This window comes from Octopus sinensis, linkage group LG2 (assembly GCF_006345805.1).
Source record: "Octopus sinensis linkage group LG2, ASM634580v1, whole genome shotgun sequence".
NCBI classification, from domain to species: Eukaryota; Metazoa; Mollusca; class Cephalopoda; order Octopoda; family Octopodidae; genus Octopus; species Octopus sinensis.
In genome coordinates this window covers 206,556,960-206,584,459 of record NC_042998.1, presented here as the reverse complement: position 1 = coordinate 206,584,459, position 27,500 = coordinate 206,556,960, and the positions used below count along the sequence as shown (strand labels likewise).

Here is a 27,500-nt window from a genome sequence, read left to right as displayed (position 1 = left end):
CATCTGGAATCCTATGCTCTTCTCTCCTGTTATAATCCCGTTCATATCTAGGTAGCTGTATTGCAGGACTGATGTATCAACCCCTGAATAATAACTGGTACTGTATTTAACAACAGCGAAATGCTAAAAGGAAGAAGCTTTACCTTGCCAGGATTTGAACTCAGAACGGAATAAGACTAACCACCACCACCACCATCACCGTTATTGATTCTCCCTGGGTTTCCTACCACTGCCCCCTCAACTACTACAACCAACACTACTCCCTCTTTCACTACTACCACCACCACAGCCACTGCTACTCATACCACCACTACTACTACTACCAGTACTACTTCTATCACCACCACCACAGCCAATATTGTCACCACAGCCGATACCACTTCTACTTCTACCACAACTATAGCCAAGGCTATTACCCCTACCACCACCATCAACCACTGCGTTCTGCTTAGTAGCAGTTCATTTGGCTCTCTACATTCTGAGTTCAAATTCTGTTGAGGCTGACTTTGCCTTTCGCCCTTTCGGGGTTGATGAAATAATCACTAGTTGTGTACTGGGGTCGATGTAATTGACTTAATCCCTACCCCCAAATTTCAGGCCTTATACCTATAGTAAAGAGGATTATTATTATTATCAGGGTGGTGACCTGACAGAATTGTTAGCACGCAGGGCGAAATGCTTAGCGGTATTTTATCTGCTACTATGTTCTGAGTTCAAATTCCACCGAGGTCGACTTTGCCTTTCATCCCTTTGGGGTCAATTAAATAAGTACCAGTTACACACTGGGGTCGATATAATCAACTTAATCCATTTGTCTGTCCTTGTTTGTCCTCTCTGTGTTTAGCCCCTTGTGGGCAGTAAAGAAATAGGTATTTTGTCTGTCTTTATGTTCTGAGTTCAAATTCTGCCGGAGTCAACTTTGCCTTTCATCCTTGCAGGGTCGATAAATTAAGTACCAATTGCATACTGGGGTTGATCTAATTGACTGGCACCCTCCCCCCCAAATTTTGGGCCTTGTGCCTAGAGTAGAAAATATTGTTGTTGTGTGAGAGAGCAAGGCATATCGTAAAGTGATGCTGGTATGGAAATATATGAAGCCCAGTATACCCATCATGTCACCTGTCTGATAAGACTCCACCAGGCACATGCATCACAACTATATGGTTGCCTCATATCAAGATAAACAGCACATGACCTTGCAGGTGGGGCCCAGTTACGTTACTCAACTTGAAGAAAATTCTATCTTACTCAAAAGATTCCTGAATAAGGATTTTTTAAGGGTGATGAATGGAACATCCATGTTTCATCATCATCGGACGTTTTCCATGCTGGCATGGGTTGAACGGTTCAACTGGGGTCCGGGAAACCAGAAAGCTGCACCAGGCTCCAAGCTGATCAGATAGTGTTTCTACAGCTGGATGTCCTTCCTAACACCAACCACTCCGAGAGTGTAATGGGTGCTTTTTACGTGCCATAATCAGATGGTGCTTATTATGTGCCACCAGCATGGAAACAAGTCAAAGCAGCACTGGCGTCGACCGCGTTTGGATGGTGCCTTTTACGTGCAACCGGCACAGGGCTCACAACTACAATTCTAGTGGTGAATTATTCAAACCCTAAAGAATTCCTTTCAACACTTGACTATGATGCTCCCAATTAGAGATGCACATATCGTCAGCCACTAAAGGACATGCTCAACTGGTTAAGGTAAAAAAACTGACAAGCAGATCTGTGGTACTGAGCAGATCTTTTATACAAAAACAAAATGTGTATAGGATAACACTTCCAATCAGTTAAGATCAGAAGCCATGAGAGCTTGGTATTGCATCAATACCAGGCAGTGACTATTAACAATAATAATAATGTTTATTATTTAAATTATTTACATTTGACGGAAATTGTCTTCCTCTTGTTTGTTGTTAACACAACGTTTCGGCTGATATACCCTCCAGCCTTCATCAGGTGTCTTGGGGAAATTTCAAACCTAGGTTCTCATTTCTAAAGTATTTTTTGATATTATTATTATTATTATTCAGGACACTGCCTGGAATCGAACTTGGAATCGCAGGTTAAGAGCGCGGACTGATAAACCCAAGATTCCAAGTTCAGTTCTAGGCAGTGACCTGAATAATAATAATATTGAAAAATACCTTATGAATGAGAACCCAGGTTCAAAATTTCCCCAAAACACCTGATGAAGACTGGAGGGTATATCAACCGAAATGTGTTAACAACAAACAAGATGAGGACAAATATCCATCAAATGTAAATAATGTAAATAATTCCTTGTCTTTTAAATATAGAACTGTAATTATTTTATTGTATACATTGCTCAGGTGTGCTACAACTCGTCAAAGAAAAGGTGATACTTATAAAGCTTCTCAAGTGATCACTCATTTAATTGCTAACGAGGTTGAATATTGTTTGATTTCAGTGTTGAGACAAGGATGGATGCATTCAAAGTGAGAATGGGTTGAGAGATTGGAGAGAGAAAGCACTTTTCACAGTTTCCATTCATTGTAAATAACATTTTCAAATATTCACAATTATTTTTTAAAAAAATGAAGTATTAAATGGAATCAATTAAACCTAACATATAGGTGCAGACATGACTGTGTGGTAAGAAGCTTGTTTTCTAACCACATGGTCCCGGGTTCAGTCCCACAGTGTGACACCTTGGGCAAGTGTCTTCTACTATAGCCTTGGGCTGACCAAAGCCTTGTGAGTGGATTTGGTAGATGGAAACTGAAAGAAGCCTGTCGTATATATATATAGGCGCAGGAGTGGCTGTGTGATAAGTAGCTTGCTTACCAACCACATGGTTCCGGGTTCAGTCCCACTGTATGACACCTTGGGCAAGTGTCTTCTACTATAGCCACAGACTGAACAAAGCCTTGATAGATGGAAACTGAAAGAAGCCTGTCATATACATGTATGTATGTATGCTTGCATGTATGTATGTGTATATACATACATGTATATATACATGTATGTGTGTCTTTGTGTATGGGTATGTCCCCCACTACTGATTGGCAGTTGGTGTTGGTTTGTTTACTTCCCCATCACCTAGCAGTTCAGCAAAAGAAATCAATAAAATAAGTACTAGGCCACCATCTAATGACTGAAACAAGTAAAAAAATAGGATATTAAACCATTTTGAAAGGATTTTTTTTCCTGGTGAGGGCAGAAGTGTGGGTGTGTGGTTAAAGAAGTTTGTTTCATGACCCTGTGATTTCAGGTTCAGTCCCCTGTAGAAGACACTTGTCAGTGGATTTGGTTGATGGAAACTGTGCAGAAGCTTGTTGTGTGTTTTTATTTGTCTCTCCCAGGTTATAAACTGGTGTTGGTTTATTTCTGTTGTTTTGTTTTGGCAAAAAAAAAAGGCAGACTGAATTGATAGCAGACTCAAGGGGTTTAGTCAAGCAAGACGGCCCCTTTACTTATGTACAGGGGCCAACTTGATTGACAAAACCCTACACGGTGATGCTCCAGCATGACTGAAATGAAAGGACTCAGGCTAGGAAAGATTAAGGAATTGTCTGTAAACTGCTGATTGTGTGTGTGCGTGTGTGTGTGCATGTCTGTCTGTCCGTCCGTCTGTATATATATATATATATTCTTTTATTTGTGTCAGTCATTTGACTGCGGCCATGCTGGAGCACCGCCTTTAGTTAACAAATCGAACTGAGGACTTATTCTTTGCAAGCTTGGTACATATTCTATCGGTCTCTTTTGCCGAACTGCTAAGTTACGGAGACATAAACACACCAGCATCGGTTGTCAAGCGATGGTGGTGGTAGTGAGGACAAACATATACACATACATACATACATGCTCGAAATGTTAAAGGCTTTTTCACTTCCCGAGAGTTATACTAATACTTATACTAATACACCACCTGTTTTTGTCTTGTTTTTTTTGTGAAATATCCACCCCTATATATATACGACAGGCTTCTTTCAGTTTCCTTCTACCAAATCCACTCACTAGGCTTTGATCAGCTCGAGGCTATAGTAGAAGACACTTGCCCAAGGTGCTATAACTGAACCCGGAACCATGTGGTTGGGAAGCAAGCTACTTACCATACAGCCACTCCTGCACCTCCTATATATATATATAATATATATATATATACCTATACACACACACCACACACACACACATATATATATATATATGAAAGATACTCGTGCAGTATCTTACAACCTCACTTTGTTATATATACATATATATATATATATATATATATATATATGCATGTATGTATGTATATAATGTCTTCGGCATATTATGCATAAACTCATTATAAAATCTATTGTATTAAATTTCTGAGACACATGCAATGAGCGTTGACTGCAGTTTTCCTGAACCAACTTAATGCTGCGTTGCATTGACTGAAGTCTAATGGAATGAAAATTAGTTTAAACAATTTAAGCATAGCAGTCACATCACTTTCGTTTGTTCTACAGAAAGCACAGTCTTCGTAACACAAAGGCTGTTTCTTTTTTTAATCTTTTAAATATTAAACCAATTCTAACCAATTCAATTATGCAATAGACTTAGGTCTTTGTCAAACACTTAATTTACACACACACACACACATGTATGTATATGCATATCTGTACATCATCATCATTGTTTAACGTCCATTTTCCATGCTGGTATGAGTTGGATAGTTTAACTGAGGACTGTGAAGCCAGGAGGCTGCACTAGGCTCCACTCTGATCTGGCAGTGTTTCTACAGCTGGATGGCCTTCCTAACGCCAACCACTCCAAGAGTGCAGCTGGTGGTTTTTATGTGCCACTGGCACAGGTGTAGTGGGTGCTTTTAGTGTGCCACCGGCACAGGAACCAGTGAGGCGGGCCTGGCATTGATCACGTTCGGACAGTGCTTTTTACAGGCCACTGGCACAGGAGCAAGTCAGCCGAGCGTACATGTGTGTATGTGTGTGTAAATATGTTTCTGTATGTGTTTATGTAAATATGTGTATGTATGTGTATGTCTTATATCTTTTCTTGTTTCAGTCATTAGACACTGGCCATGCTGGGGCAACTTTGAAGAAGTTTTAGGTCGAATAAATTGACCCCAGTGCTTATTGTTACTTTTTTTTTAAAGCCATGTACTCATTCTATCAGTCTCTTTTGCCAGACTGCTAAGTTACAGGGATGTAAACATACCAACACTGCTTGTCAGACGATGGTAGGTAACAAACAGACACACACACATGATGGGCTTCTTTCAGTTTCCACATTCACTGACAAAGCTTTGGTGAACCTAGGGTTATAATAGAAGGCACTTGCCCAAGGTACCATGCAATGGAACTGAACCTAGAACAGTGTGGTTGGGAAGCAAACATCTTCCCACACAGCCATGCTTGCATCTATATATATACACACACACACACACACACACACACACACACACACACACATATATATATATATATATATATCATCATCGTTTAACGTCTGTTTTCCATGCTGGCATGAGTTGGACAGTTTGATCTGGCAAGGTTTCTACAGCTGGATGCCCTTCCTAATGCCAACCACTCCGAGATTGTAGTGGGTGCTTTTTATGTGCCACCGGCACGGGAACCAGTCAGGGGTCACTGGCATCGATCATGTTCGGATGGTGCTTTTTACTTACAACCTGTTGGTATATATATATACAGTTCATATGTGGAGGCATGTGGCTTAGTGGCTAGGGGTGTTGGACTCATGATCAGAAGACAGGGGTTTCAATCCTTCAACTGGGTGACGCATTGTGTTCTTGACCAAAACTACTTCTTTTTACATTGCTCCTGTCCAGTCCTGCCCAGCCCAACTGACAAAAGTGAGTAATCCTGCAAGTGATTGGCATCCCTTCCAGGGGTGTTACATATGCACCTTGGAAACTAGGAAACCAACCCGACGAGTCTAAATGACTCTGGAAGAATCTTTTTCCTTTCTTTTTTGGGGGGTGGGGGTGGGAGCTTTGTGCCTAGAGTAGAAAAAAGAAAAGAAAAAGTGAACTTTGTCAGAATAGGGTCAGCAAGTGTTTTTATGCTTTTCCGCCAGTTTTCAAAAAATTGCCGTTAGTTTGGATTTTTTTCTTTTCTGGATGCAGTTATTTTGAACATTTATTATCTGGACCCCACCCCCCCAAAAAAACTCTATGTACATGTATTAATGTTTGTGCAATTGTACACTTATGTTGGTGACACTGCATTGTCAGTGTGTGTGTGTGTGTGTATTATGTCATTATTCAGTTTATTTCAAGATTTCTTGGTAATTGAGAAAAAAACCGGTTTCTAACCTAGATCAAAAGGTTCGTTCATTGAAATTTCAACATCAACAACAGGGTATTTTTGTTTGTGTGTGCATGCATGCATACGTGCAGATTCGTATGTTTTGCCTTATGTATGTATTCTCATGCATATAGTTGCATATCAAGATATGCTCATATATATTTAAATTATAAACTTCTGGGAAGTTTTTATGTATGTGTGTATGTGTGTGCGTGCATTTGTTGGTAATAATGGACGAAATGCTGCCAGGAATTTTGTCCGGTGTACTAACGATTCTACCAACTCACCACATTAATAATGATGATAATCATCATCATCATCGTTTAACATCCGCTTTCCATGCTAGCATGGGTTGGACGGTTCAACTGGGGTCTGGGGAGCCCGAAGGCTGCACCAGGCCAGTCAGATCTGGCAGTGTTTCTACAGCTGGATGCCCTTCCTAACGCCAACCACTCCGAGAGTGTAGTGGGTGATTTTATGTGCCACCGACACAGGTGCCAGACGAGGCTGGCGAACGGCCACGCTCGGATGGTGTTTTTATGTGCCACCGACACAGGTGCCAGACGAGGCTGGCAGACGGCCACGCTCGGAAGGTGTTTTTATGTGCCACCGACACAGGTGCCAGACGAGGCTGGCAGACGGCCACGCTCGGATGGTGATAATAATGGTGATAATGATGATGATAATAATAATGATAATAATAATAATCCTTTCTACTATAGGCACAAGGCCTGAAATTTGGTGGGGGGGGCAGTTGATTAGATCGACCCAGTATGCAACTGGTGCTTAATTTATTAACCCCCGAAAGGATGAAAGGCAAAGTCGACCTCGTTGGAATTTGAACTCAGAACACGAAGCATTTCACCCGGCCAGCGTGCTAACGATTCTGTCGGCTTGCCACCTCAGTAATAATAATACTGAATCCTTGCTGAAAAGGAGTCTCTCATAAGACATGACAGACTAGGGCAGTACAGCCACTGCAGTGCTTGTAAATGCTACAAAATTAAATTCCATGATAAGTGGTACAGGCACAATCCAGATGATATAGTAAATGGCGAGCGCGTTACCATCCTTTGGCACTTCCCAATACAAACAGACAAATTAACTCCAATCGACCAGACATTGTGATCAAGGACTATAACAGAGGAACTTGTCTGTTAATAGATATGTCTGCCCCACAAGATCAAAACGTCTCAAGAAAGGATTACGAAAAGATCTGCAAATTGAAAGCACAAAAATGTGGAAGCTTAATACAGTTCTATATTTAAGAGATGAAGAATTATGTCCATTATTTACATTTGACGGAGATTTGTCCTCATCTTGCTTGTTGTTAACACATTCCGGCTGATATACCCTCCAGCCTTCATCAGGTGTCTTGGGGAAATTTCGAACCTGGGTTCTCATTTCTAAGGTATTTTTCGATGTTGTTGTTGTCGTCGTCGTCAATTATTATTATTATTATTATTATTATTCAGGTCATTGCCTAGAATCAAACTCGGAATCTAGGGGTTAGTAGCGTGGGCTACTAACCCCAAGATTCCAAGTTTGATTCCAGGCAGTAACCTGAATAATAATAATAATAATAATAATAATAATAATATCGAAAAATACCTTAGGAATGAGAACCCAAGTTCAAAATATCCCCAAGACACCTGATGAAGGCTGGAGGGTATATCAGCCGAAATGTTGTGTCAACAACAAACAAGATCCGTCAAATGTAAATAATGTGGAAGCTTAGTACTACGATAATACCAGATGTGATTAGGAATGATAAAGGAGGGAGCTGAGCAGTATATTAAGCAACTCCCTGGTAATTCCAATCTCTATGAACTACAAAAGATAACCTTGATGGGTTCAGTCCATATACTACGGAAAGCACTTTCCATCTAAAATGGAATAAATGTGGTGCTCTTGTTACTCTTGGCCTCCGGAGGATGCCCGGTACTAAGGTAGCTGAAATAAAGTTATAATGAAAGGAAATCATAAATAATAATAATAATAATAATTGCCTTCATGCAGTACCGGGCAGTGGATCTCATGGCTTCTCATCTTAACTGATTAGAAGTGTTATCATTTACATTGTTTTGTCTTGGTATAAAAGATGGGACTACAGCAAATATTCTGCTCAATACCACAGATTTGCTTGTCAGTTGTTTGACCGTGTGGAGGCGCAATGGCCCAGTGGTCAGGGCAGCGGACTCGCGGTCGTAGGATCGCAGTTTCGATTCCCAGACCGGGCGTTGTGTTTATTGAGCGAAAACACCTAAAAGCCCCACGAGGCTCCGGCAGGGGATGGTGGTGATCCCTGCTGTACTCTTTCACCACAACTTTCTCTCACTCTTACTTCCTGTTTCTGTTGTACCTGTATTTCAAAGGGCCGGCCTTGTCACTCTCTGTGTCACGCTGAATATCCCCGAGAACTACGTTAAGGGTACACGTGTCTGTGGAGTGCTCAGCCACTTACACGTTAATTTCACGAGCAGGCTGTTCCGTTGATCAGATCAACCGGAACCCTCGTCGTCGTAACCGACGGAGTGCTTCCACTGTTCCACCACTGTTTGACCGTAACCAGTTGAGCATGTCCCTTAGTGGCTGACGATATGTGCATCTCTGATCACGAGCAGAAGTAGTGGGGGAGCATCATAGCCATGTGTTGAGAGGGATTCTTTGGGGTTTGAATAATTCACCTCTGGAAACATGGGTGTTTCGTTCAACATCCTTAAACAACCCTTATTCAGTGGAATGGGTTACTCGACCAGAAGAAAATTCTAACTGGACCCCACCTGCAAGGTCATGTGCTGTTTATCTGCGCACATATGGCTGTGATGCATGTGCCTAGTGTACCCTTTTCAGCCGAGTAGTCATGATGGGTATACTGGGCTTCGTATATTTTACCCCAGTGTCACTTTGATGGCATGCACTGCTCTCTCACTCAATAATAATAATAATAATATTGGCACAAGTCCAACAAGTTTGATGGAGCGGATAAGTTGATTATGTCGACGTTTGTTCTCAGTTGGTATTTTATATCGACCTTGAAAAGCTGAAAGGCAAATTTGAACCCAGAACGTAACAGACCAATGAAATACTGCTAAGCATTTTGTCCGATGTGGTAATCATTGTGCCAGCTCAGCACTTGTATCTGTGTAGGAGTGCTTGTGGATGTGTGGATGTATTTGTATGTGTAACACTCCTTCCTCCGATCTTCATCGCCGACACCGACCTAAAGCAGCCGCAACTGTTTCCTGTTAATGATTAGACACTCTGTGAAACTTTCAAGTGAGAGGCGTCGTTGGATTGTCTTAGGACACTAACATTATCAACAACAACAACACAACAGTAACAGCAATTGTTGTTGCTGTGGTCACCGGACTTGCTAAAAACAATAGCCAAATCTCTCTCAACACCTTACCATAGACTATACACAGGCTGGGCGCGTCTTTGACCATTGGTCAGCTCAATCAGAATTGACTTGGTGATAATAATAAGTTTAAGTTAAACTCTCGGAGTGGTTGGCATTAGGAAGGTCATCCAGCCGTAGAAACTCTGCCAGATCAGACTGGAGCCTGGTGCAGCCATCTGGTTCGCCAGCCCTCATTCAAATCGTCCAACCCATGCTAGCATGGAAAGCGGACGTTAAACGACGACGACGACGAAGAAGAAGACACAACACATTTGGAAGGGTGCGAATTTATTATTCTTTAATAATAATAGTATTGACAGTGACTTCGAAGTTTCGGCCAATTAAGTCCAATGATGACTTAACTAGTCGAAACTTGGAAGTCACTGGCAGTGCTGTTCTTGTTAGAGAATAATACGCACTGTTCTCTTAATATCTGATGAGATGGCTTCGTCCTTTGAGCCACAGGGAGCTGAGTCAAACTTATGAAATTAAAATAATAATTACGTTGTGTGTGTGGGAAAAGTTGGGTTGCAGTATATCCAGACAACATTATTAAATAAACTATTTAAAGGATCAATGGACCACGCTTTCGCGGTCCGTATTCGTACTGAAAATCGAGATTGAGCGAGCTTTTGCCCTTTTGCTCGACGTGTGGTTTCCGTCCACGCTCAGCTCGCCTTGTTTATTATGCTATTATGTGAGCGAGCAGCGCATACCATCAAAGTGGTGCTGGTGAACAGGTATACGAAACCCGATAAACCCATTTTAATTACCCGTCTGATAAGGGTGCACCAGGTACATGCATCACAACCACATGTACCCGACATGGTGACCCCATATCAAGATAAACAGCACATGACCCTTGCAGGTGGGGCCCAGTTAGAATTTTCTTCTGGTCGAATAACCCACTTTGCTCAAAAGGTCCCTGAATGAGGATTAAGGATGATAAACGAAACGTCCTAGTTTCCAGGGGTGAATTATTCCCCCCCCCCAATGCTGCCCTTGAGGCAAAATTTGAAACTATTAATATTATTATTATTATTATTATATGAAAGCGGCGAGCTGGCAGAATCGTTAGCACGCCGGGCGAAATATTTTGCGGTATTTCGTCTGCCGTTACGTTCTGAGTTCAAATTCCACCGAGGTCGACTTTGCCTTTCATCCTTTCGGGGTCGCTTAAATAAGTACCAGTTACACACTGGAGTCGATGTAATCGACTTAACCCCCTCCCCAAACTGCCCTTGTGGCAAAAATTTGAAACCATTGTTATTATTATTGAGGCGGCGAGCTGGCAGAATTGTTAGCACACTGGGCAAAATGCTTAGCGGCACTTTGCCTTAAGGTTCTGAGTTCAAATTCTGCCTGAGTTGACTTTGCCTTTTATCCTTTCGGAGTCGATAAAACAAGTACCAGTTGAGTACTGGGGATCGATGTAATCGACTTAAACACTCCCCTGAAATCTCAGGTCTTGTGCCTGGTTAAACGAACCCGATAAGCTAGGTTTCTCTGCAAGGAGCCTACGAATCTTAAAGTCACCTGGGGCCGAATCAAATTGTTTTAGATACCACCTACAAAATGTGTTGAGAACCTCTTTCTTCCATTTGTACAGCCACCTGTGTGTGTGTGTGTGTATATATATATATATATATATATATATATATATATATATATATATATATATGGATGTATACGTGATTATGTGACAGGTTTGTCGTATATGCAGACAGCATTATTAATAAATTAAATTGTCAACAACTTCATAGCTACGAGACAATATTACACAACAGTAGAGCTGTCCTGTTGACTTAAAACATTCGGCAAATTATTTAAGATTCAATATCCGGTTCTGTCCCACACACTTCGTACTTCTTCTTCCAAACAACAAACACCCAGAACTAAAACGTCTTGTTTTGTTTGCTCCACATCCACACAAGCACTTTTATATATATAAAAAAAAAATCATTATTTTGCTGTCCCACGCAGTTTCAGATATTCTAATTGCTTTTGTACCTTTTATCCTGTTAAAACTGTTTGTTTATCAATTTTAATCATGTTCGACTTGTCTCTCACGAGACACTTTGCTAAAGATTCTCAAGAGACTCGCTGTCCAATATTTGATAAAGGTTCAGTTTACAAATAAAATATGTCGTAGAAAATTAGCTCGAATCAATGGAGGCGTGCAATGGAGAAGGCGTAAACGGCTTCGCATGTCCGTAGGATTAATGGACGGAAACATTCGCCATCGTTACCATCATCTTAACGTTCATTTTTCTGTTCTTGTATGGGTCGTCGGATAGAGTTGGAGGCAGATTTTTTTTCTATGGCCGGATGGCCTTCCTGCCCCATGGCCAGACATGTTTTCGCAGAATATTGGAGATGAAAAGCATTACTTGTATAACGGTGACGCTCACCCATAAGTACCAAAACACGGACACACTCACCTACAAATGCATGTACACGTACACACACAGGTACATAGACACGCACACATACATAGATGCACACATACTTACATAGACACACACATACGTACATAGACACACACACACGTACATAGGCACACACACATACATACTACGATCTTCTTTCAGTTTCCGTCTAGCAAATCCTCTCATTTCAACAACTTAACCAAAGTAAATAGATGACTCTTCTACGTACTTTGAGGCCCCCTGCGAAGTCCCTGCAGAGGTTGCAGGGACTTAGCGACAGCCCTGTGTGTACAATGGAGACAATATATATTTTCTCTTTTATTGGTTTCAGTCATTGCACTGCAGCCATGCTGGGGCACCGCCTTGAAGCATGTTTAGTCGAACGAATCTTTCTCTTTAAGACTTGTACGTATTCAGAAGTGGCTCTGACCACCACAGAAACGGGCTTCTTCCATTCACAAGGTTTTTTTGTCCACCTGAAACTATAGTAAAACACGCCCAAGGTGTCACACAGTGGGACTGAACCCGGAACCATGTGGTTGGGAAGCAAACTTCTTACCACACAGCTGCGCCTGTCTGCTTAGAGGCAAAGGAAGGCGTTTAGCTTCACAAGATTTTTATTCCTGGTGTTATTGTATTGATACATCAGTTATTGATTTGGCATTATTTTAATTATTGATTTCTCCCAATGTAAACATAAATATTGATTGAATATTGAATTCAGGCTTAGGTGTTGTTTGTTTAACAATTTAGTTAATTTTTTTTATTCCCACCAGCATTTCCCAGTCAATAAACGGTAAACTATTTGATTGGTAATTAAAAAATTAAATCTGGATGTATGTGCATATATATATATATATATATATGTCTAGGCCCTCCGTCGGTTACGACGACGAGGGTTCCAGTTGATCCGATCAAAGGAACAGCCTGCTCATGAAATTAACATGCAAGTGGCTGAGCACTCCAGAGACACGTGTGCCCTTAACGTAGTTCTCAAGGAGATTCAGCATGACACCGAATGTGACAAGGCTGGCCCTTTGAAATACAGGTACAACAGAAACAGGCAGAAAGAGTGAGAGAAAGTTGTGGTGAAAGAGTACAGCAGGGTTTGCCACCCCCCCCCCCTGCTGGAGCTTTGGGTGTTTTCGCTCAATAAACACCCACAACACCCCATCTGGGAATTGAAACCACGGTCCTACCACCGCGAGTCCGCTGTCCTAACCACTAGGCCATTGTGCCTCTACATACATACGCACACACATATACACACACGAATGTGATCGTGTGTACATGTGTACGAGTGTAATATGTACGTATGTATATACGTGCGCGCGCACGCATACACACGTATATATATATATATATATATATATATATATATATAAATAATATAATAGACGAAATTGGGATGTATTCCATCTCAATCACAGATTTTTAAATTAATTTGTTTTAACTAAACAGTTTAAAATACTTGGAATACTGGTAGAATTTCTCACGTAGAACACGGTTTACTCTGAACGTTTTTGACAAAATTTCGTATTTTAGAAGTTATTTCGTGTTGTCGTATTTGGGTAATTTCAACCAATCATCGACGTGCATTCGGTTGAATACAGCTACTGCTGTGTACGATAGTAATCGAGGAGGAACAGCTTCCGGGTCATCTCTACTAAATGTCACCACTCTGTTCGAGAATCAACACCAAGAAGGAAGAAATATTATTTACATATATTTATTCGTTTGCCCGACATCAGTGTTTTTTATCCCCACATAAGGCGCGCTGGTGTTTAAAACACTTACAGAGTAACGAGTCCGCGCCCAGCCTTTTTGTTGTTGACGTGTTTGTGGTTTCAAAATGCCTTGTTTTACAACTATGAGATGTTTTATTATTGTCGTGATTTTATCTTTCTATAATCAACAACAAACACATTTCGTCAATATAAAAGTCTTTATTAGATAGAAAAAATAACATTATCAAACTATGAAGGTAAAATAAAACAAATAGCGGTTTATATACAGGAAAATAGGATAATTGTAGTGGCAGTGACAAGTTCGCTCACTGGTTGCTAGTTGATAGTGTAGAAGGGAGGGAAAGAGTAAGGAATGCATGGTGCTAACTAGAAAGGACGAAAGGATAAAAGTAGCAAGAAGTTCAGAGTATTGTAGATGTCTGACGGCAGGTATTCGATTTGTAGCACGTTTCTGAACAGTTTCCAGGAGATTTATACGCTGAGCAAGATAGGGGTTCCAGACTACTGATGCAAATTCCAAGGGTCGTATACAATTGTCGTATACAATTTTAAATGGATAGCTGGAGAATGGACGGCAAAGATCTTACTGAGTGATGCTAGGACACCGTCAGCCTTTTTGACAATCTTAGAGACGTGGTTTGTCCAACGAAGATCGTTGTTTACGGTCATGCCCAGATCACGTCCGCCAGAAGACAGCAATAAAAATAATTTTTCATTTATCTGATGGCCTAGTTTATACTTTTGTAGAGTACAAATTTATTATTCTTAAACAAGTCAATGGCTTAACTGGCCAATATTCTTGTTCAAGAATTTAAGAATCATATATATATATACTGTTGTGTCTGGGGAGAGTCATTTTCTTTTTGTGCCTTATAGTGTAACACACTCACCGGTAAAATTTCCACTTTTTTCCTTATTTTTATTGTCCTAAAATTTTTGTTGCGTCTTGCAACCTTTTCAATGCTTCAACACACGAACTCATATAAAGAATCTTGCAAACCAAATCCAAAAACGAAACATATATATATATATATATATATATATATATATATATATATATATATATATTGAGTAAACACTATCTGAGAGAAATTTTCTTTAAGTATTAGAAATAGCTAAAAAAATTTTTTGGCTGCTATTTCTAATGAGTTCAGTATGTGGCAAAGTAATTTATTTTAACTAAGCCCTTTTATATAATGTAATATTTTGAATTCGCCTTAAATGGTCCTTTTACATACTGAATACTTGGTGAAATTGATTAATAACTAATTAATTTTACCCTCAATTGTTGAAATTATATATATATATATATATATATATATATATATATATATATGGAGGCGCAATGGCCTAGTGGTTAGGATCGCGGTTTCGATTCCCAGCCAGACCGTGTGAGTGTTCATTGAGCGAAAACACCTAAAAGCTCCACGATGCTCCGGCAGGGGGTGGTGATCCCTGCTGTACTCTTTCACCACTCTTTCTCTCACTCTTTCTTCTGTTGGCCTGCTCGCTTAGCCAGCGGGGTGGCGTCATTCGAAGGCTAAAACAATGCGAACGCATTGTGACCAGCGATGTGTAACAACATCTGATCGGTCCCGTGATCCCATGTGATATATATATATATATATATATATATATATATATGAAGCATTGGGTAATAGTTTGCTCTAGCCGCATAACACACCTCTCTCTCTCTCCCCTACGCGCGCACACACACACACACACACACACACACACACACAATGTAAGAAGCTAAACATTTTAGCCGGAAACTAGGACAGAAGTGGTTCATGCTTGGTGTTGAAATTCCAGCGTATTTCTTTGGCTGACGACAAGCCTTTAGTCAAGGATAAAAAAAAAACATAGCAAACACAACAAACAATAGACTCATTGAAAACAAACAGAAAACTCTACAAAAATAAAAGAGTGAGAGGTAATGAAGGAGTGTGCGTTGGTGGCAGGGGGAGAAGAGGGAGAGTGGGAGAAATAATAATAGGAAGTAAATGAGAGAGAGAGAGAGAGAGAGAGGTGGGAGTGAGAAAACGTGTGAAAAATATGAAGAAAGTTGAGCAATTCTAGTTGAAGCGGTGATGGTAAATATTTCGTAATTATTACTAATAATGCGATCTGTGTACACGAAATTTCGGTATAAGTACATATAGGCCCATGCGAGGCTGTGTGGTAAGAATTTTGCTTCGCAACCACATGGTTCCGAGTTCAGTCCTACTGCATGACACCCTGGGCAAGTGTCTTCTACTATAGCCTTGGGATGACCAAAGCCTTGTGAGTGGATTTGGTAGATGGAAACTGAAAGAAGCCCGTAATTTGTTTCCGAACCGCATGGTTCCGGGTTCGTTCCCACTGCATCGCATCACGGGCAAGAGTCCTTTACTATAGCCCCTGGTTGACCAAAGCCTTGTGAGTGGATTTGATACATGGAAACCGTCGATCCCTCCGTGGTGTTGTTTTGTGTTTATAATAAAATAAACATATACAAATTATAAAAATGAAAATAAAAAAAAATATACAGTAGAGTATTGTTTCTACTTCGCGGATTTTCACTTATCGTGGGCGGCAGGGTTGGAACGTAACACCCGCAATAGTCGAGGGATAACTGTATACAGTCTCCGCTGTATGTGTGTGTATATACACGTATAGATATGTAAGTGTGTTAATATGTGTGTTTGTGTCTCCTTGTTTTGACAATACATAATAGTTGTAGGTGAGTCTCACCGTCATACATGTGGTGTCATTCGTTTCGACAATTCTACAAAAGGATGTCTGACCATGGGGGAAATATCTTCCTTGGAAACTGGTGAGGGTTGGCAACAGGAAGGGCACCTGGCTGTAGAAGTTCTTCCCCAACAAAGTCCCACGCCAAACCAATGCTATGTCTTCTGCTATAACGTCCGGCAAAGAAGTGATTTGGTTCCCGTTCAACTTGAAGTGACAAAAGTCTTGCTTTCAATGATTCCCATGGTTAACCAAACATTTATCTTCTACCTTTGCTCTGGTTTGACCAAAGACTTTTCCCTATTAGCATCTCACTGCCCCAAATCCTGTTTTCTCTTTATCCTCAAGATGACCAAAACGTGTGTCCATTGTTGTCCCAAGAATACCAAATCCTTCTTTTCTACATTCCCTCAGCTTGACTCTAGGGCATTGTCACTTATTATAGCCCTGGCTGACCCAAAGAATTTTCTCTTGTCGGACCAGGACTTGTTTTTTCCTATCTCCGGTCTTACTAAAGCTTTGACTTCTGCTATTATACATGGCTCTGATTAAGGCGGGGGTGAGATGGCAGACACGTTAGCACGCCGGGCGAAATGCGTAGCCGTATTTCATCTGCCGTTACGTTCTGAGTTCAAATTCCGCCGAGGTCGACTTTGGCTTTCATCCTTGCGGTGTCGATAAATTAAGTACCAGTTACGCACTGGGGTCGATGTCATCGACTGGCCCCCTCCCCCAAAATTTCGGGCCTTGTGCCTATAATAGAAAGGATTATACATGGCTCAATTTTTTGTCTTCAGCTATTCACCCTTTTGACCAAAACATTGTCTTCTATATAGTTATGGACTAACCATCGTCTTGAATTATGTCACCGAGCTGACCAAAGCTTTCACTGTTATTGGTCACAGGCTGACCTTAGCCTTGACCCGGATTGATCAATGTCATCTTTCCTGTTTGCTTAGAGCTGAACAAATTCCTTTCTTCTACTCTAGCCTCGGACTGAACAAAACCCTCTCTTTTACTGTGACCTCGGGCTAAACAATCCCTTTTTCTTTTACATCATCCCATGCTGCCAAAAGCGTTGTCTTTACTATAACTGCAGACAGACGAAAAATTTGTCTTCTGCCAGACATGCCCCCCCCCCCCAAATCTCTGTTGTCTGTTAGTCCTCCACCCCGGCTTACCAAAACCCTTTCATCTGCTGGCCTTAATTCTGCTGTAAACCTGGGTTAAAGATTTTTTTAAAATATATAATCCCATATTTGCCAAAGTCTTGTCTCTGCTATATCTTCAGACTGACCAAAGATCTGTCTCTTGCGAGACCAGGGTTGGCAATAAATAATCTCGTCTTCTACTCCAGCCTCGTGTTGAAGAAACCATGGTCATCTACTTCAGTGCCACACTGACCAAAGCAATTTCACAATAGTTTAATGTGTCTCTCGTTCTCTCCACCCCTCCCTTCCTCTGTCTCTCTCAACCTCACACCCTCTATCTCCCCCCCTTTCTCTCTGTTGAAGTGTGTGCGCATGTTTGTTTGAGGAGAGAGGGAGTGTTTATGTCAATCGTGTTCAGTTAATAAATTATAATCTCCCCCCCTCTCTCTCTCTCCCCCTCTCTCTCCTGCCCGCACCATAAAGTACTACCCCCAAAACATACTGGATGTCCAGTCAGCCGTGTCAAATAGATACCTATACAAACAACTGTCCCCAATCGTTCCATTCCGATATTTAGTCATTGCATCTGTTACAGTGAGAACCAACGAATCGGTGGACAATATTCCTTCGGTTTTTAACCTGTAACCTTTGGGGATTGTCTTCTACTATAGCCTTGGGATGACCAAAGCCTTGTGAGTGGATTTGGTAGATGGAAACTGAAAGAAGCCCGTAATTTGTTTCCGAACCGCATGGTTCCAGTTCATTCCCACTGCATCGCATCACGGGCAAGAGTCCTTTACTATAGCCCCTGGTTGACCAAAGCCTTGTGAGTGGATTTGATACATGGAAACCGTCGATCCCTCCGTGGTGTTGTTTTGTGTTTATAATAAAATAAACATATACAAATTATAAAATTTCTTTACTGCCCACAAGGGCATCTTGAAAAGAATCGCCTGAATTTTTCTTTTCTTTTAAGATTCAATGAGAAAATTTGGTTAGACACCATAAAACATTTCGAGAGAGATTTGTGTAAAAATGGATTATTGCCTTTTAATGCGGTTAAATAATAATGTCTCTCAAACTTTTTAGCAATTACCATCCTCTTTCTTTCATTAACACACTTTTTTTCAACGCATCGCCAACATAATGTCAGGGCAAATTAATTTAGTTCCGGGTTCTAATTTGACATTAGTGACCGCCTAAAGCACTTACACCACCATAAACAAACTCTAAACGCATGAGTAATGTACCTTTATGTGTGTGTGTGTGTGTGTGTGTGTTTATAGAGAGAGAAAGGGGATTTTATGTAGTATATAACACCACTACAAGCATTGGCGGTATATACGGGTTGTCGTCGACTTACGACCGCAATTGGTTTCGACTGACTGGTCGTAAGTCGGCCTATAGACCTACATAGCTTTGTTTTACATTTTCACATTCTTCTTTGGCGACGAGGCTGGCAGAATCGTTAGCACGCCAGGCAAAATGCTTCGCGGTATTTCGTCTTCCTCTACGTTCTGAGTTCAAATTCCGCCGAGGTCGATTTTACTTTTCATCCTTTCGGGGTCGATAAATTAAGTACCAGTTGCGTACTGGGGTCGATGTAATCGACTTAATCCGTTTGTCTGTCCTTGTTTGTCCCCTCTGTGTTTAGCCCCTTGTGGGTAGTAAAGAAATAGGTATTTCGTCTGTCGCTACGTTCTGAGTTCAAATTCCGCCGAGGTCGACTTTGCTTTTCATCCTTTCGGGGTCGATAAATGAAGTACCAGACACGCACTGGGGTCGATATAATCGACTTAATCCGTTTGTTTGTCCTCTCTGTGTTTAGCCCCTTGTGGGTAGTAAAGAAACAGGTATTTCGTCTGCTGCTACGTTCTGAGTTCAAATTCTGCCGAGGTCGACTTGGCTTTCATTCTTTCGGGGTCGATAATTAAGTACCAGTTGCGTACTGGGGTCGATGTAATCGACTTAATCCGTTTGTCTGTCCTTGTTTGTCCCCTCTGTGTTTAGCCCCTGTGGGTAGTAAAGAAATAGGTATTTCGTCTGTCGCTACGTTTTCTGAGTTCAAATTCCGCCGAGGTCGACTTTGCTTTTCATCCTTTCGGGGTCGATAAATGAAGTACCAGACACGCACTGGGGTCGATATAATCGACTTAATCCGTTTGTTTGTCCTCTCTGTGTTTAGCCCCTTGTGGGTAGTAAAGAAACAGGTATTTCGTCTGCTGCTACGTTCTGAGTTCAAATTCTGCCGAGGTCGACTTTGGCTTTCATTCTTTCGGGGTCGATAAATTAAGTACCAGTTGCGTACTGGGGTCGATGTAATCAACTGCCCCCACCTCTCTGAAAATTTCAGGCCTTGTGCCTATAATAGAAACGAATGTTTTTAGGCGGTGAGCTGGCATAAACGTTAGCACGCCGGGCGAAAGCTTAGCGGTGTGTGCCTATAAAAAATACTTTAGCAGAGTTTAGTTAGGCTCTATAGACCTCTGGGTTATGGGCCCATCATGCTTCCACTGCGCCAGAATTTTGGTAAGGATTAAGATTTTGAAGAAATTTCCGTAATAAAATAAGATACGCTTCAGTGAATGTTCATTCCGAAACTTCACCTTTAAACATTTTATTGAACTGTTAAAGATTGATTATAAACTATAAAGTTTAATAATAATATTTCAAATTTTTGCCACAAGGGCAGCTTGGGAGAGATGGGGTGAATCAATTACATCGACCCCAGTGTCCAACTGGTACTTAATTTATCGACCCCGAAAGGATCAAAGGCAAAGTCGACGTCGGCGGAATTTGAACTCGGAATGTAACGGCAGACGAAATACCGGGAAGCCCAATGTACGCCACTTGAAACCGTATGGCATTATTACCAGCGTTAGAAGCTGAGCAAAGGCGATGGTAATAATAGCAATAATAATAATTGCCCTGATGCAGCACCAGGCAGTGGCTCTCATGGCTCCTGATCTTAACTGATTGGAAGTGTTATCATGTACATTGTTTTGTCTTGGTATAAAAGATGGACTACAGCAAATATTCTGCTCAATACCACAGATTTGCTTGTCGGTTGTTTGACCTTAACCAGTTGAGCATGTCCCTTAGTGGCTGACGATATGTGCATCTCTGATCACGAGCAGAAGTAGTGGGGGAGCATCATAGCCATGTGTTGAGAGGGATTCTTTGGGGTTTGGATAATTCACCTCTGGAAACATGGGTGGTTCTTTCAACATCCTTAAATAACCCTTACTCTGGGACCTTTTGAATGGGATGGGCTACTCGACCAGAAGAAAATTCTAACTGGGCCCCACCTGCAAGGTCATGCGCTGTTTATCTTGATATGAGATCACCATGTCGCGCACATATGGTTGTGATGCATGTGCCTGGTGTACCCTTATCAGACGGGTAGTCATGATGGGTATACTGGGCTTCGTATATTTTACCCCAGTGTCACTTTGATGGCATGCACTGCTCTCTCACTCAATAATAATAATAATAATAATAACAATAATCCTTTCTACTATAAGCACAAGGCCTGAAATTTTGAGGGAGGGGGCCAGTCGATTTCATTGACCCCAGTGCATAACTGGTACTTAATTTGTTGACCCCGAAAGGATGAAAGGCAGAGTCAACCTCGGCGGAATTTGAACTCAGAACGTAGAGACGGGCAAAATGCCATTAAGTATTTCGCCCAGCGTACTAACCATTCGACCAGCTCGAGGCTTCAAATGGTTTCAAAATTTAACACAAGGCCAGCAATGTTTTGGGGCGAGTGTAAGTCGATTACATCCGTCCCACCCCATGTCGGGTACATATTTCACCGACCTTGAAAAGATGAAAAGCAAAACTTATCCTCGGAGATATTTGAATTCAGAATGTGAAAAGCCGGAAGAAGTGACGCTCAACATTTTATCCGACTGTTCTGCCAACACCCCCCCCGCCTCAGATGGTGGTGGTGTTGCTGTTGTTGTTGTTGTTGGTGGTGATGGTTGTTTTTAGATTTCAACGTTTAGCATAATAGAAATGCGGTTTTGGTAGGAGACAGCAGCAGTTCACACCAATTCCGTCTTTTGGCAGAGAAAGGTCCTTCACCTTTGAACGGAGAATCCTTCCTTCCTTCAAAGTCTCTGACCTTCTGTCAATATTTCGCATTCAATTTCAACAACACCATCATCACTTGTATGAACTTCCATGTACGCTCTCTCTCTCTCTCCCCTTCTCTCTCTCTCTCCCCTTCTCTGTCTCTCTCTCCCTCTCTTTCTTTCTTTCTTTCTTTCTTTCTTTCTTTCTTTCTTTCTTTCTCTCTATCTCTCTCTGTGTCTTTCTCTCTCTCTGTCTTTGTTTTTTTCTCTCTCTCCCTCTCTGTCTTTCTTTCTCTCTTTCTTTCTTTCTTTCTCTGTCTTTCTTTCTTTCCCGCTTTCTTTCATTCTTTCTTTCTTTCTTTCTCAGTCTCTCTCTTCTCTCTGTCTCTCTCTCTTTCTTTCTTTCTTTCTTTCTTTCTTTCTTTCTCAGTCTGTCTCTCTTCTCTTCTCTCTCTCCTCCTCTCTGTCTTTCTCTCAACACAACCAGACACGTTACAACGCAAAACAGCAACAGACAGTTTATAGCCCTTGGCCACCACCACCACTAACCACTACTGCTACTACTATCACAAGTATCACCATTACCCTCACCACCTGCACCACCATTACAATCAACACCATCGACATGACCTGTGTCACAACCACCTCTTTTCCTCACCACTATCACCGCTACCTCTGCATCTCCACCACCACCACTACCACCACCATCACCATTGGTACATACAGGGTCAACACGGGGTCTTGATAACAATAAACGCACACATTGCATCAATTACCGCTCCTACAATCACATGTAGCACCCATGTAGCCACCCATATTGCACGCGTGCACCACAACACATACACCACGATGCACCATACGTGATACAAAGCAGTGCACTATACTGGACTGGATGCACCACGCTGCACAGATTAACTGCAGTCCTCTGCACTCACCACTCACTACACTGCGCACCATACTGTACCCTCTGCACATGCCACTTGGTACAGTGCACACGCCATACTTGCACATACCACTACACATACACTGCGCACCATACTGTCCCACTCTGCAACAAATGCCACTTGGTACAGTGCACACGCCATACTTGCACCATCGACCTACTCACACTCTCACTACACGCGCACCATACTTGTACCTCTGCACATGCCACTTGGTTACAGTGCACACGCCATACTTGCACATACCACTCACTACACTGCGCACCATACTGTACCTCTGCACATGCCACTGGTACAGTGCACACGCCATACTTGCACATACCACTCACTACACTGCGCACCATACTGTACCCTCTGCACATGCCACTTGGTACAGTGCACACGCCATACTTGCACATACCACTCACTACACTGCGCACCATACTGTACCCTCTGCACATGCCACTTGGTACAGTGCACACGCCATACTTGCACATACCACTCACTACACTGCGCACCATACTGTACCCTCTGCACATGCCACTTGGTACAGTGCACACGCCATACTTGCACATACACTCACTACACTGCGCACCATATGTACCCTCGGCACATGCCACTTGGTACAGTGCACACGCCATACTTGCACATACCACTCACTACACTGCGCACCATACTGTACCCTCTGCACATGCCACTTGGTACAGTGCACACGCCATACTTGCACATACCACTCACTAAACTGCACATATACTGCACACCACTTTGCATGCAAACAAGACCCTCACTGCATTGCATACCCCATATTGCACCTTACTGCGTGCACCGTCTAGCACACACTGCACACGCCACACTGCGTGCACCATCTGGCGCACTGCACACACCACCACACTGCAAAGGATGAACAAGCAATAAGAACAACATAACCAGCCTTAAACAGTGAACCACGCATACCACTACAACCTGCTTGTGTGTGTATAGGTGTGTGTGCACACGTACAGCCATACAAGCACTCCGGTTATAGAGGCGTGTGTGGTTCTGTATATATATATATATATAAATTTATATAAATTGTTTCACTATTTTCTTATTTGTATTATAAATTAACGGTAAAATATTTCCTTACCTTCATCCGTTTAATACAATAAATAAGTTAATTGCATTGCAATTAAAAACATTTATGTTATTTAGAATCTGGGTACTTTACCAACAGTATATTGGATAAATACTATCCCTTAGTGGGTTGCACCCATAACCCCTAACTTACTTTGTGTTATAATATATATATATAGGTGTACACACACGTACATACATAGATATATTGGCGGTGCCCCAGCATGGCTACAGCCTCAGGGCGGAAACATATAAAAGAATAAGATAAATATACACATTTTCATACCTACTCTCTTACGCTTATATATACATACATGCATACATACATCCATCACTACTACTACTACTACTACTACTACAGCAGCAATAGACAAGTTGAAACTCACGAAGCAACGATAGCAACAACAACATACACCATACACACACACACACGTGTGATACGCACAGCTACATGCACACACGGATATGCAACGACACATACGTAACTACACACACATTGTCGTATCTACTGTCACCCCCACCTCCACCACTACTACCTGTACGCTAACCATTACTAGAAGCAAAATAACAACAACAATGGTAAGAGCAAAAAAACAAAGATACACATATAACCATATATATATATATATACACACACACATATAATAACACACACACACACACACACACATATATATATATATATATATATATAATACAAACACACACACCAACATTATATACACACACATATATTATATACACACACACACCATATATATATATATACACACACATATATATACACACACACAAACACACAATATATATATATATATATATATACATATATATACACACACATATATATACACACACACACCACACAATATTATATATTATATATATACACACAACACATAATATATATAAAATACACACACACAATATATATAGATTATATACACACACATATATATATATATATACACACATATATATATACACATATATACACACATATATATATATACACACATATATATATATACACATTCCGCCGCCATCACGACTCCCGGCAACACCACCGCCACCACTGTAATCATTATTAGAATCACGTGCTACAACAACAATTAGCACCAGGAGAAGCAATGGCGTTAGCAACATTAATAAATAGTGTCGCCACTGGCAGTAGCAACAGCGATAGCATCAGGGCAGGAGCAACAACGGTAGCACCGTTAGCAACACCATTAACAACAATCGCAGCAGCAGCAGTAGTAGCAACAACATCTGTAACAACGGTAAATAGCAACACGATAGCAACTCCATCAACAGTGTGATACCGCTAGCAACAACACTAGTAAACTTATCAAGTAGAGAAGGGGGGGATCTCCAAAGTGGTCGATATCGACCCCTATAGAGGTTGATAAATGCACATCCGCTTATTATTATCGTTTATTTATTTTCTTGTTCATGCCGGGGGGGGGGGTCGATGAGGGGTCAAAAATTTCGCGAAAGAGGTCGATGGTCTAAAAAGTTTGGGGACCCCTGAAGAAGAGCGACAACTTGCTCTCCGTCGGTTGCAAGGACAAAGCTTCCGGTTGAATCGATCAACAGAACCGCCTGATCGTGAAATTTAACGTGCCAGTGGTTGAGTATTCCACAGACATGCGTACGTACCCTTAATGTAGTTCTCAGGGAGGTATAGCGTGGCACAGAGTGTGGACAAGGCTGTCCCCCCTTTGAATTACAGGTACGAATCATTTTTGCCAGCCGAGTGGACTGGGGCAATGTGGAAGGAATAAAGTGTCTTGCCCAAGGATACAAACGCGCCGCCCGGGTATCGAACTCGTGACTTTACGATAGCGAGTCGAATGCCTTAACCACTCAGCCACGTGCCTTCGTGGAGTGACAACAATCGCAACAACAACAACGGCAATGTTGCTGTGACTGCAACAACAACAACATCTGTAGTAAGGACAACCGTACGGTAATAAAATATCAGTTGCAGAAAGATGAAGCCGAGAAACAGCAACTGCAACATCAACAATAAGCGACATCATCATCATCGTCATCATCATCATTTAACATCGTCATCATCATCGTGATCATCGTCGTCGTCGTCATCATCATCAACACCACCATCATCATCATCATCGTCATCATCACCATCATCATCGTCATCATCACCATCATCATCGTCATCACCATCATCATCATCGTCGTCATCGTCATTATCATCACCATCATCAACACCACCATCAACACCATCATCATCATCGTCATCATCATCATCATCATCACTATCATCATCATTACCATCATCACCATCATCATGATCATCGTCGTCATCATCGTCACCGTCGTCGTCATCATCATCATCGTCATCATCATCATCAGGGTTGGATGAAGCCAGTGAATGGTTGATGGCCGGGAGCTGGTAACAACAAATGGCAAAAGGAGAGAGCAAAAAGGTTGTGAACAGATTGTTGTTTTCCAACGTCTGTTTACAGTCGATGCCTTCTTTCTTCTACAAATACATATAACACACGTGATTGTGTTATGTATCGATTCGCTACACTGTCACACACTTTCGCTACACTTAGCACGCGGCTAGATCTGTCTGTCTGTCTGTCTATCGATCACTCAATCTCTCTCTCTCTCTCTCTCTCTCTCTCTCTCATCTTTCTATATGTCATATATATTTCTTTATTACCCACAAGGGGCTAAACATAGAGGGGACAAACAAAGACAGACAAAGGGGTTAAGTCGATTACATCGACCCCAGTGCGTAACCGGTACTTTATTTTTCGACCCCGAAAGGATGATATATATATATATATATATATATATATATATACACACATATATACACCAAATATATACATTATTATTATTTTGCAATTTACTTAATCATGGGTATATTATTTTATTTTTAATATTTCTATTATATGTAATTTTCTAGATGGTCTAATTTAATTGTTAATTTTGAATTGATAAAAGGTGGGTTTTCTAATTTATATATATATATATATATATATATATAGTGTATGTGTAGAAGTATATGTATATGTGTGGATGTAATTGTACATACATATATACATACACATGTATACTTACATATAGGAACATATTTTCTTTCAAGCATGTTTTATATTGAAGACACGAATATATTCAATTTTAATTTTAATCTTTATTTATTTTGTTTTGTTCTCATCCTTTTTTCCTTTCTGTGAGATATCTTTCTCCTTCCTATTCCCGTATTAGACGTATTTGGTTTGCAGCAATAAACGTTTGAAATCTGTAAAACGTTTTCCCGCTGCCTCCGCGCCTCATCGTCAGTAGGAAACGATAGTAGCGACAATAAACATGTTGTTGCCGCCGCCGCGTGTTGCAAGAGACAGAGAGAATAAATAAATATAAAATTCATGCGAATAATAATAATAATAATAATAATAATGCAACTAAATAAAGTCGTGACTGCTGCATTTAAAATTGTTTAACGATTAACTCCTGCCTGCTTTTAGAGTCGCTTTCGCGTGTATCTTCTCTGCTTAGATTGATTTCTCTCCTTTTTCCTTTCTTTCCTTTTTTCCTTTCTCTCTTTTTTTCCTTTTCTTTCCTTTTTTCCTTTCTTTCCTTTTTTTCTTTTGCTTAC

The 27,500-nt window shown here is 41.2% G+C and overlaps 1 protein-coding gene and 1 long non-coding RNA gene across 2 annotated transcripts in view; one reads left to right on the top strand and one right to left on the bottom strand.

The window, feature by feature from the left end:
* LOC115231120 (regulator of G-protein signaling 7) overlaps nucleotides 1-27,500 on the top strand; it is a 343,368-nt gene that overhangs the window by 4,397 nt on the left and 311,471 nt on the right. The gene's annotated exons all lie outside the window — the stretch shown is intronic.
* The window catches only part of LOC118762192, a 22,394-nt gene continuing 5,155 nt past the window's right edge, over nucleotides 10,262-27,500 (bottom strand). The window contains exons 2-3 of the long non-coding RNA XR_004997968.1: nucleotides 15,332-15,341; nucleotides 10,262-10,362 (exon numbers count right to left, since the gene is read on the bottom strand). This is a non-coding gene — a long non-coding RNA (uncharacterized LOC118762192). The remainder of the gene's footprint in view (nucleotides 10,363-15,331; nucleotides 15,342-27,500) is intronic.